This window comes from Schistocerca nitens, chromosome 10 (genome assembly GCF_023898315.1).
Source record: "Schistocerca nitens isolate TAMUIC-IGC-003100 chromosome 10, iqSchNite1.1, whole genome shotgun sequence".
Classification (NCBI taxonomy): domain Eukaryota; kingdom Metazoa; phylum Arthropoda; class Insecta; order Orthoptera; family Acrididae; genus Schistocerca; species Schistocerca nitens.
Genome location: NC_064623.1, coordinates 226,688,259 through 226,702,039, shown reverse-complemented (window position 1 = coordinate 226,702,039; position 13,781 = coordinate 226,688,259).

Below are 13,781 nucleotides of genomic sequence, written 5' to 3'. Positions count from 1 at the left end.
TAGGTCGTCCATACGGGAGTCTGTCTGATGGTCAAATGGCGGTATGTTTGTACGATTCTCCTACGCGAACGGCTTCTTGAATGTGAAATTTGAAACTGGGGCTTTCGTTTTGGTGTCTTCAACTGCGACAAAGGACTGAACGGAAGCATCAGGCCCGCTTAGCGATATCTCGCAGGACCGGAACTTCCTCGGGTTCTCTGCCAGATGTCTTGCTACGGTGTGCCGGTGGTACCTGCTGTATGCTTCGTGCACACATCTTTCCACAGCCGCACGAAGCTCTTCTAAACTTTTCTTGTCGTCGTTTGTGCGTTCTCTTTTGAACCGAGAGTGCAACAACTTCTGCTTCCTCAGCATCTTCCGAATTTAATTTTTAAACAATGGTGGGTCTTTCCCATCCTCTATCCACTTACTAGGCAGGCACGTAACTCTCCAGACGACGATTTACAGTCTGCTCAAACTTTGCTCACAATTCCTCTACACCCATATTTACTGTCTACGTGAGACGTTGTTGTTGTTGTTGTTGTTGTTGTGGTCTTCAGTTCTGAGACTGGTTTGATGCAGCCCTCCTTGCTACTCTATCCTGTGCAAGCTTCTTCATCTCCCACTACCTACTGCAGCCTACATCCTTCTGAATCTGCTTAGTGTATTCATCTCTTGGTCTCCCTCTACGATTTTTACCCTCCACACTGCCCTCCAATACTAAACTGGTGATCCCTTGATGCCTCAGAACATGTCCTACCAACCGATCCCTTCTTCTTGTCAAGTTGTGCCACAAACTCCTCTTCTCCCCAACTCTATTCAATACTCCCTCATTAGTTATGTGATCTACCCATCTAATCTCCAGCATTCTTCTGTAGCACCACATTTCAAAAGCTTCTATTCTCTTCTTGTCCAAACTATTTATCGTCCATTTTTCACTTCCATACATGGCTACACTCCAGACAAATACTTTCAGAAATTACTTCCTGACACTTAAATCTATACTCGATGTTAACAAATTTTTCTTCTTCAGAAACGCTTTCCCTGCCATTGCCAGTCTACATTTTACATCCTCTCTACTTCGACCATCATCAGTTATTTTGCTCCCCAAATAACAAAATTCCTTTACTACTTTTAAGTGTCTCATTTCCTAATCTAATTCCCTCAGCATCATCCGACTTAATTCGACTACATTCCATTATTCTCGTTTTGCTTTTGTTGATGTTCATCTTATACCCTCCTTTCAAGACACTATCCATTCCATTCAACTGCTCTTCCAAGTCCTTAGCTGTCTCTGACAGAATTACAATGTCATCGGCGAAGCTCAAAGTTTTTATTTCTTCTCCATTGATTTTAATACCTACTCCGAATTTTTCTTTTGTTTCCTTCACTGCTTGCTCAGTATACAGATTGAATAACATCGGGGAGAGACTACAACCCTGTCTCACTCCCTTCCCAACCACTGCTTCCCTTTCATGTCCCTCAACTCTTATAACTGCCTCCTGGTTTCTGTACAAATTGTAAATAGCCTTTCGCTCCCTGTATTTTACCCCTGCCACCTTCAGAATTTGAAAGAGCGTGTTCCAGTCAACATTGTCAAAAGCTTTCTCTAAGTCTACAAATGCTAGAAACGTCGGTTTGCCTTTCCTTAATCTAGCTTCTAAAATAAGTCGTAGGGTCAGTATTGCCTCACGTGTTCCAACATTTCTACGGAATCCAAACTGATCTTCCCCGAGGTCGGCTTCTACTAGTTTTTCCATTCGTCTGTAAAGAATTGGCGTTAGTATTTTGCAGCTGTGACTTATTAAACTGATATTTCGGTAAGTTTCACATCTGTCAACACCTGCTTTCTATAGGATTGGAATTATTATATTCTTCTTGAAGTCTGAGGGTATTTCGCCTGTTTCATACATCTTGCTCACCAGATGGTAGAGTTTCGTCAGGACTGGCTCTCCCAGGGCTGTCTTGTCTACTCCCGGGGCCTTGTTTCGACTCGGGTCTTTCAGTGCTCTGTCAAACTCTTCACGCAGTATTATATCTCCCATTTCATCTTCATCTACATCCTCTTCCATTCCCATAATATTGTCCTCAAGTACATCGCCCTTGTATAGACCCTCTATATACTCCTTCCACCTTTCTGCTTTCCCCTCTTTGCTTCTTTGCTATCTAGTGAGATAAGCCTCTACATTCTTACATTTGTCCTCTAGCCATGCCTGCTTAGTCATTTTGCACTTCCTGTCGATCTCATTTTTGAGACGTTTGTATTCCGTTTTGCCTGCTTCATTTACTGCAGTTTTATATTTTCTCCTTTCATCAATTAAATTCAGTATTTCCTCTGTCACCCAAGGATATCTACTAGTCCTCGTCTTTTTACCTACTTGATCCGCTGCTGCCTTCACTACTTCATCCCTCAAAGCTACCCATTCTTCTTCTTCTGTATTTCTTTCCCCCATTCCTGTCAATTGTTCCCTAATGCACTCCCTGAAACTCAGTACAACCTCTCGTTTAGTCAGTTTATCCAGATCCCATCTCCTTAAATTCCCACCTTTTTGCAGTTTCTTCAGTTTTAATCTACAGGTCATAACCAATAGATTGTGGTCAGAATCCACATCTGCCCCTGGAAATGTCTTACAATTTAAAACCTGGTTCCTAAATCTCTGTCTTACCATTATATAATCTATCTGAAATCTATCAGTATCTCCAGGCTTCTTCCATGTATACAACCTTCTTTTAATGATTCTTGAACCAAGTGTTAGCTATGATTAAGTTGTGCTCTGTGTAAAATTCTACCAGGCGGCTTCCTCTTTCATTTCTTACCCCCAATCCATATTCACCTACTACGTTTCCTTCTCTCCCTTTTCCTACTGCCGAATTCCAGTCACCCATGACGATTAAATTTTCGTCTCTCTTCACAATCTGAATAATTTCTTTTATTTCATCATACATTTCTTCAATTTCTTCGTCATCTGCAGAGCTAGTTGACATATACACTTGGACTACTGTAGTAAGCGTGGGCTTCCTATCTATCTTGGCCACAATAATGCGTTCACTATGCTGTTTGTAGTAGCTTACCCGCATTCCTATTTTCGTATTCATTATTAAACCTACTCCTGCATTACCCCTATTTGATTTTGTGTTTATAACCCTGTAGTCATCTGACCAGAAGTCTTGTTCCTCCTTCCACCGAACTTCACTAATTCCCACTATATCTAACTTTAACCTATCAATTTCCCTTTTTAAATTTTCTAATCTACCTGCCCGATTAAGGGATCTGACATTACACGCTCCGATCCGTAGAATGCTAGTTTTCTTTCTCCTGATAACGACATCCTCTTGAGTAGTCCCCGCCCGGAGATCCGAATGGGGGACTATTTTACCTCCGGAATATTTTACCCAAGAGGACGCCATCATCATTTAACCATACAGTAAAGCTTCATGCCCTCGGGAAAAATTACGGCCGTAGTTTCCCCTTGCTTTCTAGTGTTACAAGGCCAGATCAGTCAATCATCGAGACTGTTGCCCTTGCAACTACTGAAAAGGCTGCTGCCCCTCTTCAGGAACCACACGTTTGTCTGGCCTCTCAACAGATACCCCTCCGTTGTGGTTGCACCTACGGTACGGCCATCTGTATCGCTGAGGCAGGCAAGCCTCCCCACCAACGGCAAGGTCCATGGTTCATGGGGGGGGGGCTTTGAGATGTTACTAACTGCTTATCCGCTCTATCTGAAACAAACACTTTCGTAATCTTCTAGAGTGATTTATTAACTTGCGTAACCGTAGTTGCTATAATGAGAGCATCATTGCTAATCTCCATTTCTAAAGTATCTCGAATGATTGTCTATGTGTACTCCTCCCCCCCCCCCTCTCCTCCCTCCCAGAATGACTCCATAGACATCCCAGTCTATACTCGGTAGGTTAAAGTCGCTTCCATTATTGTGTGATCTGGTTATTTACGCACTACTGACTGTAGACTTTCTTCGAGTGACTGTAGAACTGTCACAGCGGAATCGCGTGGCCGGTAAAAATATCCAACAATTAACTTGGTTTCACCTACACATGTCACACGCGACCAGATAACTTTACTGTCACACTCAACTTCGGCCTCAATAGAGACAAAATTTTTGTCAGCTGCGATGAACACTCCTCCTCCTACGGCCCCTAACTTGTCTCGCAACATATGTCAGAGCCTTCCATTTCGGATGTCAGCCAGCTCTCGGTGCCAAGAATAATTTAAGCGCAAGAACTTTCCTGGAAGGCAGTAAATTCGGCAACTTTATTACGAATACTTGGACGGTTTGCTGATAAAATTTTGACAGTCAAAGTGTCTTTAATCTGAAGACCATCTGTCTTCCCTTGCTGTGTATTTACCGGCGAGTGTTCATCAGAGCACCTCAAACTACTGCCTAGCCAAAAAATAAATAAATAAATAAATAAATAAATAAATAAAAGTGTAGCGCACCAATGACCTATCAAGGGGATTCCTACAGATCTCCACACGATAACGTAGGCTAGAAATCTGCAGCCAAGACCATCACAGACTCGACGAAGCCTTTGACTGAGACCCTCCACTCGGCTCCAAATCTAAGGACCCCAGTCAGCTCTGGGGGAAAAGCTGCGAATGGAGAGCTCTGCTTCCACCCCATGCGCCAAGCCAGTATTCTTCACTACCTCCACCAGCCACCAGTACAACTTGAGGACGGCCTCAGAATTCATGCCACAGGGGCTATGAGCCACAACCTGCAGGCGATTGCCCGCTGCCCTCTCACTAGCATCAGGCCAGGCCGCCTACGCATCTCGGATGAGGCTCAGCCGGCAGGCATACCGAGTGGACAGTCTCTGGTCTCTGGCTTCATAACGCGCCTAACGTTAGAGCTCCAGATAACTATTAACCCCCCCCCCTCCCCCGATGTGCCTGCTCGCCTCTCCCCCGTGCCTGCTCGGACCCTGCTGAAGGAATGGTCACCTGTCCACTCGTAGGGTGAATGGGTGAGGCCAGGCGGCCAGTCTCTGCCACGAGCTATGACGCGCCACTCACCTCGCTGTGGGGCAGATCCACCGCGTCGTGTTCACTAGGAAGCGCCTCGAAAGTAGACGCCTGAGGTGTCCCATGTGACGAGTCAGATTCTTCGCTACCACTACATCCTGAGGCAGCAGCCTGAAGGTAACTGACCATAGCGAAAAGTGCATTCAGCTCATTGCAAAGTGTGGGCAGCTCCTCCTGCATCCACACGTAGCATGCACGCATCCTAACCATCTACATCTACATATATACTCCGCAATACCATACGGTGCGTGGCGGAGGGTACCTCGTACCACAACTAGCATCTTCTCTCCCTGTTCCACTCCCAAACAGAACGAGGGAAAAATGACTTCCTATATGCCCCTGTACGAGCTCTAATCTCTTATCTTTGTGGTCTTTCCGCGAAATATAAGTTGGCGGCAGTAAAATTGTACTGTAGTCAGCCTCAAATGCTGGTTCTCTAAATTTCCTCAGCAGCGATTCACGAAAAGAACGCCTCCTTTCCTCCAGAGACTCCCACCCGAGTTCGTGAAGCATTTCCGTAACACTCGCGTGATGATCAAACCTACCAGTAACAAATCTAGCAGCCCGCCTCTGAATTGCTTCTATGTCCTCCCTCAATCCGACCTGATAGGGATCCCAAACGCTCGAGCAGTACTCAAGTATAGGTCGTATTAGTGTTTTATAAGCGTTCTCCTTTACAGATGAATCACATCTTCCCAAAATTCTACCAATGAACCGAAGACGACTATCCGCCTTCCCCACAACTGCCGTTACATGCTTGTCTCACTTCATATCGCCAAAAATTTAATCGACGTGACTGTGTCAAGCGCTACACTACTAATGGAGTATTCAAACATTACGGGATTCTTTTTCCTATCCATCTGCATTAATTTACATTTATCTATATTTAGAGTTAGTTGTCATTCTTTACACCAATCACAAATCCAGTCCAAGTCATCTTGTACTACAGTCACTCAACCATCGTAGCAAGCCTAACTGAAGAAGTAAACTATAAAAGCAGACAGAATCCTTGATATGCAACTTGCTGCCCTCCTGATGTGTCGCCAACTGACGCTGATGCTTTCTTTAGTGAGCTGCAGTTGGCTGTTCAGTGAGCAACTTTTGCGCTACAGACTCAGTGCATTCACCCTTATAGAAATGCGAGACTGAACCTCTTAAACAGAAAAACACGCACGAAATTTATTAAATGCACTACTCGCCGCTCTGCAGACGCGAATCAGCTGAGAGCTGCTGCCTGCGTGACCGGCTGGCTCACTAAACGAACGGACGATTGCCTTAAAAACGAAACAAATGAGAAACTACTGCGCTACAGACTGAATGGATTTATACTTACAAAAACGCAAGATTAAGCCTCTTAAACAGAAAAACACTCCCGTTATTTAATAAGTATATTATGAGGAAAATACAGAAAAAGATAACCATTTAACTTGTCTTTCTGTAGATGTATATCAGATGAGAGCTGTGTCCCGGCCCACTGTATGCTGCAACAGTCGTGAGCGTTGCTTACCTGTCAGGCTGGACCTGGAGAGTTGATGTTAGTCAAGAAAGGCTTTAAGGCGACAACGACGCCATTTTCAACACCTCACTGAGTTTGAACGGGGTCGTGTGATCCTGTGATAGTGCGGACAGACTTTGCAGGAATGTAGCCACTGTACGTGATTGCTGGTGGCGTGGTCTAGGGATTGTACGGTCACAAGGAGACCTGTCTCCGGATGGCCACGTGGCACTACGGAGACGGAAGACCTTCGTGTTCGGCATACGGCTCTGGCTCATCGTACAGCACCTGCAGCAACAGTATCAGCAGCACAGTGACAGCTCAGAGCTAGATGCCCTGTACCGCGACCCCAAACAAACGCCATTTGTAACTTCTGTGGTATCAAGCGAGAGCTCACTGCAAGGTGGAATGGGGGTCTGTTGTGTTTTCTGATGAGATCTGGTTCTGCATGTGTGCGAGTGATGGAGGTGTGTTGGTTAGGAGGAGCCCAGTCGAGGGCCTGCAGCCAACCTGTCAGCAGTCTAGACACGTTGGGCAATGGTCCGGGATGCGATTTCATATGACAGCAGCGGCACTGTCGTGGTTATTCCACGCACCCTCACCGCGAATTTGTACGTCAGTCTGGTGATACGGCCTGTTGTGCTGCCATTTTTTAAACGTTTATAAACTTTTATTTACAGAAAAACAATTTTCGTTTTGCAAAAACAGTTTACTTGTTCCGATGAGATAATCCGTTCTGTGCTTTTATTTTTCTGTTATTGTCCTGGTATTTATTTCATTGGTCTTCTATATTTTTCAAGTGTCTGTCAGACTGATTGGTTATTAGTTTCTTACGCTGTTTATTATATCTGTTTAGCGTTTTCTGAGTCTTGGTACACTACATTTGTACATGTGGCAGAAGGAATTTGGAAGAAAGCATTGATTGCAAGATCTAGTTAGTTACTCAGAATAATTGATAAATAAAAAATTATTTTAAGGGATTATTACTAGTTGATATATATATATGTAGAGAGAGAGAGAGAGAGAGAGAGAGAGAGAGAGAGAGAGAGAGAGAGAGAGAGTTGTGGATGTTTCTATCCATTTTAAAATAATGTTGTATTTGTAGTATTTTCTTATTAAATCTACTGTTGGAAAACAAAAATGCGAGGCATTTTACGTTGGGCCTTGAAAGCCAATCCGTAGTGGAGTATACACTACACATGAAATGAAGTTGACAGAAATAATAACGAATGTATCAACTGTCAGCCGTTATTTGGTGAACAAAGTGGTATCCAGAGGAGAACACTCATGAATAACTATCTTAACATAGAAAAAAACGAACCATAATAAAAACTGAGAAGGAAAAGAACGTTATCATTATAACGAATTATTAAAACCATTTTGTCACATTGAGCGAAGAGCAATACACTAGGAAGCAGTGGACGGAGCAATCGTAGAGCTAGTTTGATACAGGTGGTGAGCGAGAGTAAAGAAGACTGAAAGGAGGGAAGGAAACTATTCATGGTGGAAAGAAAGACATATATACGCACATGAAACACTAATTTGTTGCATTGATAGAACTATAATCATATCGAGGTACTCACTGTGCGGCACACCTCTCGATTGCACACGAGGAAGGTAGAAAAAAAAAATTACTCGAAGCTATGGTTGCACTGGCACGATATGGGAAACTTTTACGTCTTATAACACATTTCACTGTCACTTTTTTTTAACACTTTAACACACGTATCACTATTGGTGCTTGCGACATGGGCGTGGGGAAGGGGGGGGGGGGTTGTGGCGGCGGCGGACACGTGGACACGTCACGTGGCGGCGGCGTGGTGACGGCGGCGGTCAGCGGGATCTCCAGGAAGTTGTGGAAAGTCTCACGGTATTTGGCGTGTTGTTTTGCCTTCTCGTGCTCTTCCCACAAGTTCGTGAGGAACTGCACGCTGTCTGACTGCCTTTTGGCTATGCGAGTATCCACATCGTGGCCGTTCGTTTTGGCCTAGGGAACGGTTTCGCACCAGGGACGGTGAGTGCCGTGACTTCAGTGGTACGTGGGTCATTTCTGTTTATGTGGGCTATCATTTTCCTGCTTGTGTCTCACATATTGCTGGTCGCCGTGCATAGGAATCGGTGTTCTACGGTGTCCTTTTCGTTGCAGGTTTCACAGTTGGGCGATTCTTTTATACGGATTAGGGCCAGCCTCTCGTTGGTCGGTACGGTGTTGTGCACTACTTTGTACCACGTAGATCTGGCGTGCTCCGGTATTGCTTGTTCCGAGATGTTTTTCCAGACGACTGGCCAATCGTGGTCTGGAGATTTTATCTCGATCCTTGTTTTGTGTGTTTGCCCTCTTAGTGCGCCGTAGATGTTTTTCGCCGTCCTTAGTTGCGGGTTTGTTACGGTGGACATGCGTAGCTCTTATCGAGAATCAGTTGCCTGATGTGTCGCATCTTAAACGGTATGTGACTGGTGTCTTTTCAGTGGGAGGTCGCCCCGGGGCAAAGCAGGCGGCGAAAGACTTCCCAGGCGGCCGCACGTAAGGCCTCCCCGGTTTGTCTGACAAACAAGGTTCCAGGCGCAGTCTGTGGCTGACGCTGTTGCTGAGCCACATGCTGTCACCTGTCCTGTTTCAGAGGAAACCACTAAGCGTACAAGATCCGGACAATCACAGAGGGTGGGATTACAGATAATTGGGAGCTCCAACGTTAGGCGCGTTATGGGGCCCTTTAGGGACATGGCTGCGAAAAAGGGAAATAAAACCAATGTGCACTCCGTGTGCATACCGGGTGGAGTCATTCCAGATGTGGAAAGGGTCCTCCGGATGGCATGAAGAGCACAGCGTGCAGCCAATTGCAGTTGGTTGCTCACGTTAGTACCAATGACGTGTGTCACTTTCGATCAGAAGAGACTCTTTCTGGTTTTGAGCGGCTAACAGAAGTGGTAAAGGCTGCCAGTCTTCCAGAGCTGACCAATGCAGCATAGTCGACAGGACCGATTGCGGACCTCTGGTACTGAGCTGAGTGGAGGGTCTGAATCAGAGGCTCAGACGGTTTTGCGACCGTGTAAGCAGCAGATTCCTCGTTTGCGCCAAAGAGTGGTTGGTTTTCGGTTTCCGCTGAATAAGTCAGGTGTCCACTATACGCAGGAGGCGGCTACACGGGTAGCAGGGTTGTGTGGCGTGGACTGGGCGGTTTTTTAGGTTAGAGGGCCTCGGGAAAACACAAGAAGGTCTTCGGCCGCAAAGGGTGCAGGCCGAACACAGGAAGAACATAGATACAGGAACCATCGGTGTAACAGTTGTAAATTGTCGTAGCTTTGATGGGAAAGTAACAGGGCTTCAAGCGCTAATAGAATGCACTGACGCTCAAATCGTTACAAGCGCTGAAAGCTGGCTAAAGCCGGACATAAACTCAGCCGAAATTTTTGCGAAGAACCTAACGGTGTTCCGAATGGATAGGCTAAACACGGTTGGCGATGGCGTGTTTGTTGCTTTTAGAAGTAGTTCATCTTGTCGCGAAATTGAAGTAGATAGTTCCTGTGAGTTAGTATGGGCAGAGGTCATTGTTGGCAACCGGAATAAAATAATAATTGAATCCCAATTCAGATGATACAGTTGCTGAAAGGTTCAAAGAAAACTTGAGTTTGATTTCAAACACGTACCCGACTCATACTCATAGTTGGTAGTGACTTTAATTTGCCCTCGATATGTTGGCGAAAATACATGTTTAATTCCGGAGGTACGTATAAAACATCATCCGAAATTGTGCTAAACACATTCTTTAATAATTATTTCGAGCAGTTAGTTCACGAGCCCACGGCAGTAGTAAACGGTTGTGAAAACACACTTGACCTCTTAGCAACAAATAATGCTGAGTTAATAACGACCATCAAAACGGATACAGGGCTTGTCGTGGCGAGATTGAATATTGTAACCCTCAAATCCTCCAAAAATAAACGAAACGAAACCTATTCAAAAAAGCAGATAAAAATTCACTTGACACCTTCCTGAGAGACAATCTCCACTCCTCCCAAATTAATGATACAAGTGTAGACCAGATGTGGCTTGAATTCAGAGAAATAGCATCGGCTGCAATTGAGAGATTTATACCAAATAAATTAACAAACGACGAAGCTGATCCTTCTTGGTACACAAAGCGGGTCAGAACACTGTTGCAGAACCAACGAAACAAACATGCCTAATTTAAACAGACGCATAATCCCCAATATTGGCGATCTTTTACAGAAGCTCGAAATTTAGCGCGGACTTCAATGCGAGATGCTTCTAACAGTTTCCACAACGAAACTTTGTCTCTAAACCTGGCAGAAAATCCAAAGAGATCTGGTCGTATGTGAAGTATGTTAGCGGCAAGAAATAATCAATGCCTTCTCTGCGCGGCAGCAAAGGAGATACTATCGAAGACAGTGCTGCCAAAGCAGAGTTACCAAAGACAGCCTTCCGAAATACCTTCACAAAAGAAGGCGAAGTAAATATTCCAGAATTCGAAACAAGAACAGCTGCCAACATGAGTAACGTAGAAGTAAATATTCTCGGAGTAGCGAAGCAACATAAATCACTTAATAGACGCAAGGCTTCTGGTCCAGACTCTATACCAAAAATGGTTCAAATGGCTCTGAGCACTATGGGCCTTAACATCTGAGGTCATCAGTCCCCTAGAACCTAGAACTACTTAAACCTAACTAACCTAAGGACATCACACACATCCATGCCCGAGGCAGGATTCGAACCTGCGACCGTAGCGGTCGCGCGGTTCCAGACTGAAGCGCCTAGAACCGCTCGGCCATACCGGCCGGCGACTGTATACCAATTAGGTTCTTTTCAGAGTATGCTGATGCATTAGCTGCATACGTGACAATCATATAAAACCGTTCGCTCGACGAAAGATCCGTACCCAAAAACTGGAAAGTTACACAGGTCACATCAATATTCAAGATACGGCATCTTGCACCGCGCAACTGTGGGACAGCCGGCCGCGGTGGTCTCGCGGTTCTGGGCGCGCAGTCCGGAACCGTGCGACTGCTACGGTCGCAGGTTCGAATCCTGCCTCGGGCATGGATGTGTGTGATGTCCTTAGGTTAGTTAGGTTTAAGTAGTTCTAAGTTCTAGGGGACTGATGACCACAGCAGTTGAGTCCCATAGTGCTCAGAGCCATTTGAACCATTTTTTTGAACTGTGGGACAGTGTCTCTGAGAATACGAACACCGGTCCTATTGGCAACCTTCTGTCTCGCCGTGTAGGGGCACCCTATCCCCCGAGTAGGGATTCACAATTTCTCCACTCCCTGGCAGCTCTGCGCCATAAGAGAAACAGTCTGACACTAGCGAGTTTTTCCCGAGAAGGCAGCTCGTGAGCAAGTCGCCGAGTTTTACTGTCAGGCGGACACAAAACACAAAAATAACTCGACTCGGCGACGGCACTGCAATCGCGCGATCCTTTAACCTTCGACTGGACGCCGTTTTCCATTGTGTTGCGGCCATTGTGGTGATTTGAGTAGAGTTGTATTGAGTCTGATAGAGATACAGATCGAACATTATGTATTCGTTGGGGCACAGATACAATATTTGTTACTTTTAATTGTACTGTCTACATATTCCAGTCTAACCAGGAAAAATGGTGAAGAGCTGTGCAGCGTTTTATTGTACAAATAAATTCCAGAAAGGGAATTCACACGTACGTGCATATATTTAGACTTTTGTATGGTAAGACACTTGGCTGATAAACATCTATAACATGGTAATAATATAATAATCACGCATTTATTTGAAGGTTTCCTGTTTCAGAGTCACATCTGTTACATCTACATCTACGTGATTACTCTGCAATTCACGCTTAAGTGCCTGGCAGAGGGTTCATCGAACCATTATCATACTACTTCTCTACTATTCCACTCGAATGGCGCTTGGGGGAAAAATGGTCTAACGCTGTCACAAGCAAGGTTTCCGACAGACAGAAAACTATTTTCTATGCTGTGAACGTTTCGAAGAAAGCTCTTTCCTTGCGAGCTACGTAAATTGCAGAAGGCGGGGAGATAACGCTGTTCCATCTGTCTTTCGTTTTCCGAAGTATATACAGCAGAACGTAAATTATTTTTGTAATCCATATTTTATTTTCACTACAGAACTTTTAAGGAGACTGAGATGCAAGCAACGAGTTAGCAGGGCTTTTTATCAGTATAAAATACAACTGGCTGTTTACAATCAACTGATTTCACAACTTTCCTCGACAGCTCTTCGTTGTTCAGCTTTCTTTCGTCCACGTATTTTTTAGGACAGGTATAAATTTTTAACCAACTACAGCTTATCGCCGTCTGCTAAAGAGATGCAACGTAGTAGTCAGGCAATAAGTATTTATTTCCTAAAGCTCAAACACCAATCAATTGAAAAATCTAAGTGAATACGAAGAATACTAATAAAACTCAAAGAGTAAAGCAGATTGTCCGTGCGCTCGTCGCCACAGAATAATGCTGCATTTCATTGTGCACTCACAGATGTTCTTTTGGCGACACCCACAAATTCAGTACCAGAAGATAAAGCTATTTAGGTATGTCATCATCATCTCACTGTCTCAGAAAGATGCAAAATACTCGGTGAAATATTATTCATAGCCTGCTAAGTGAAATAATGTACTTGAAAAGTAAAGGTAATAAGTTCAATAGCTGGTTAAGTTTTTGCTTCGTAGCTCTGCAAAAATGTGTATTGTGTATGTGTTAAAATATGCTATAGTCTTGTGTCTTTGAATACTCAGCAGCGTGCCTTTTGAATCACTGGCGATGTGCGCAGAGGCGGCCGGGGGTGGCTATTTTCCAATAACTGCTTTGAACGTATACAGAAGTTAGTAATTAATATAACCAACTCAGAAACGCAAATGAACAGAATACGCAAAAACCACAGCACACTGTGCTGCCACTGCATTCATGCCGGCCGAATTGGCCGAGCGGTTCTAGGCGCTACAGTCTGGAACCGCGCGACCGCTACGGACATGGATGTGTGTGATGTCCTTAGGTTAGTTAGGTTTAAGTAGTTCCAAGTTCTAGGGGACTGATGACCTCAAAAGTTAAGTCCCATAGTGCTCAGAGCCATTTGAACCGTTTTAAAAAAGATGGCTTGCACCTTAATAGGTTACCAGTAGGCTCCAAGAACTTCATAAAATGCTTTGGACATGTGTAAAATAAAAAAAGATAAGCGAAAGCATACTTCTGATGGGATACAGAAAAAACGGATTTAAAAGAGGAAGTGTGAGTTTCAAAGAATCCACCA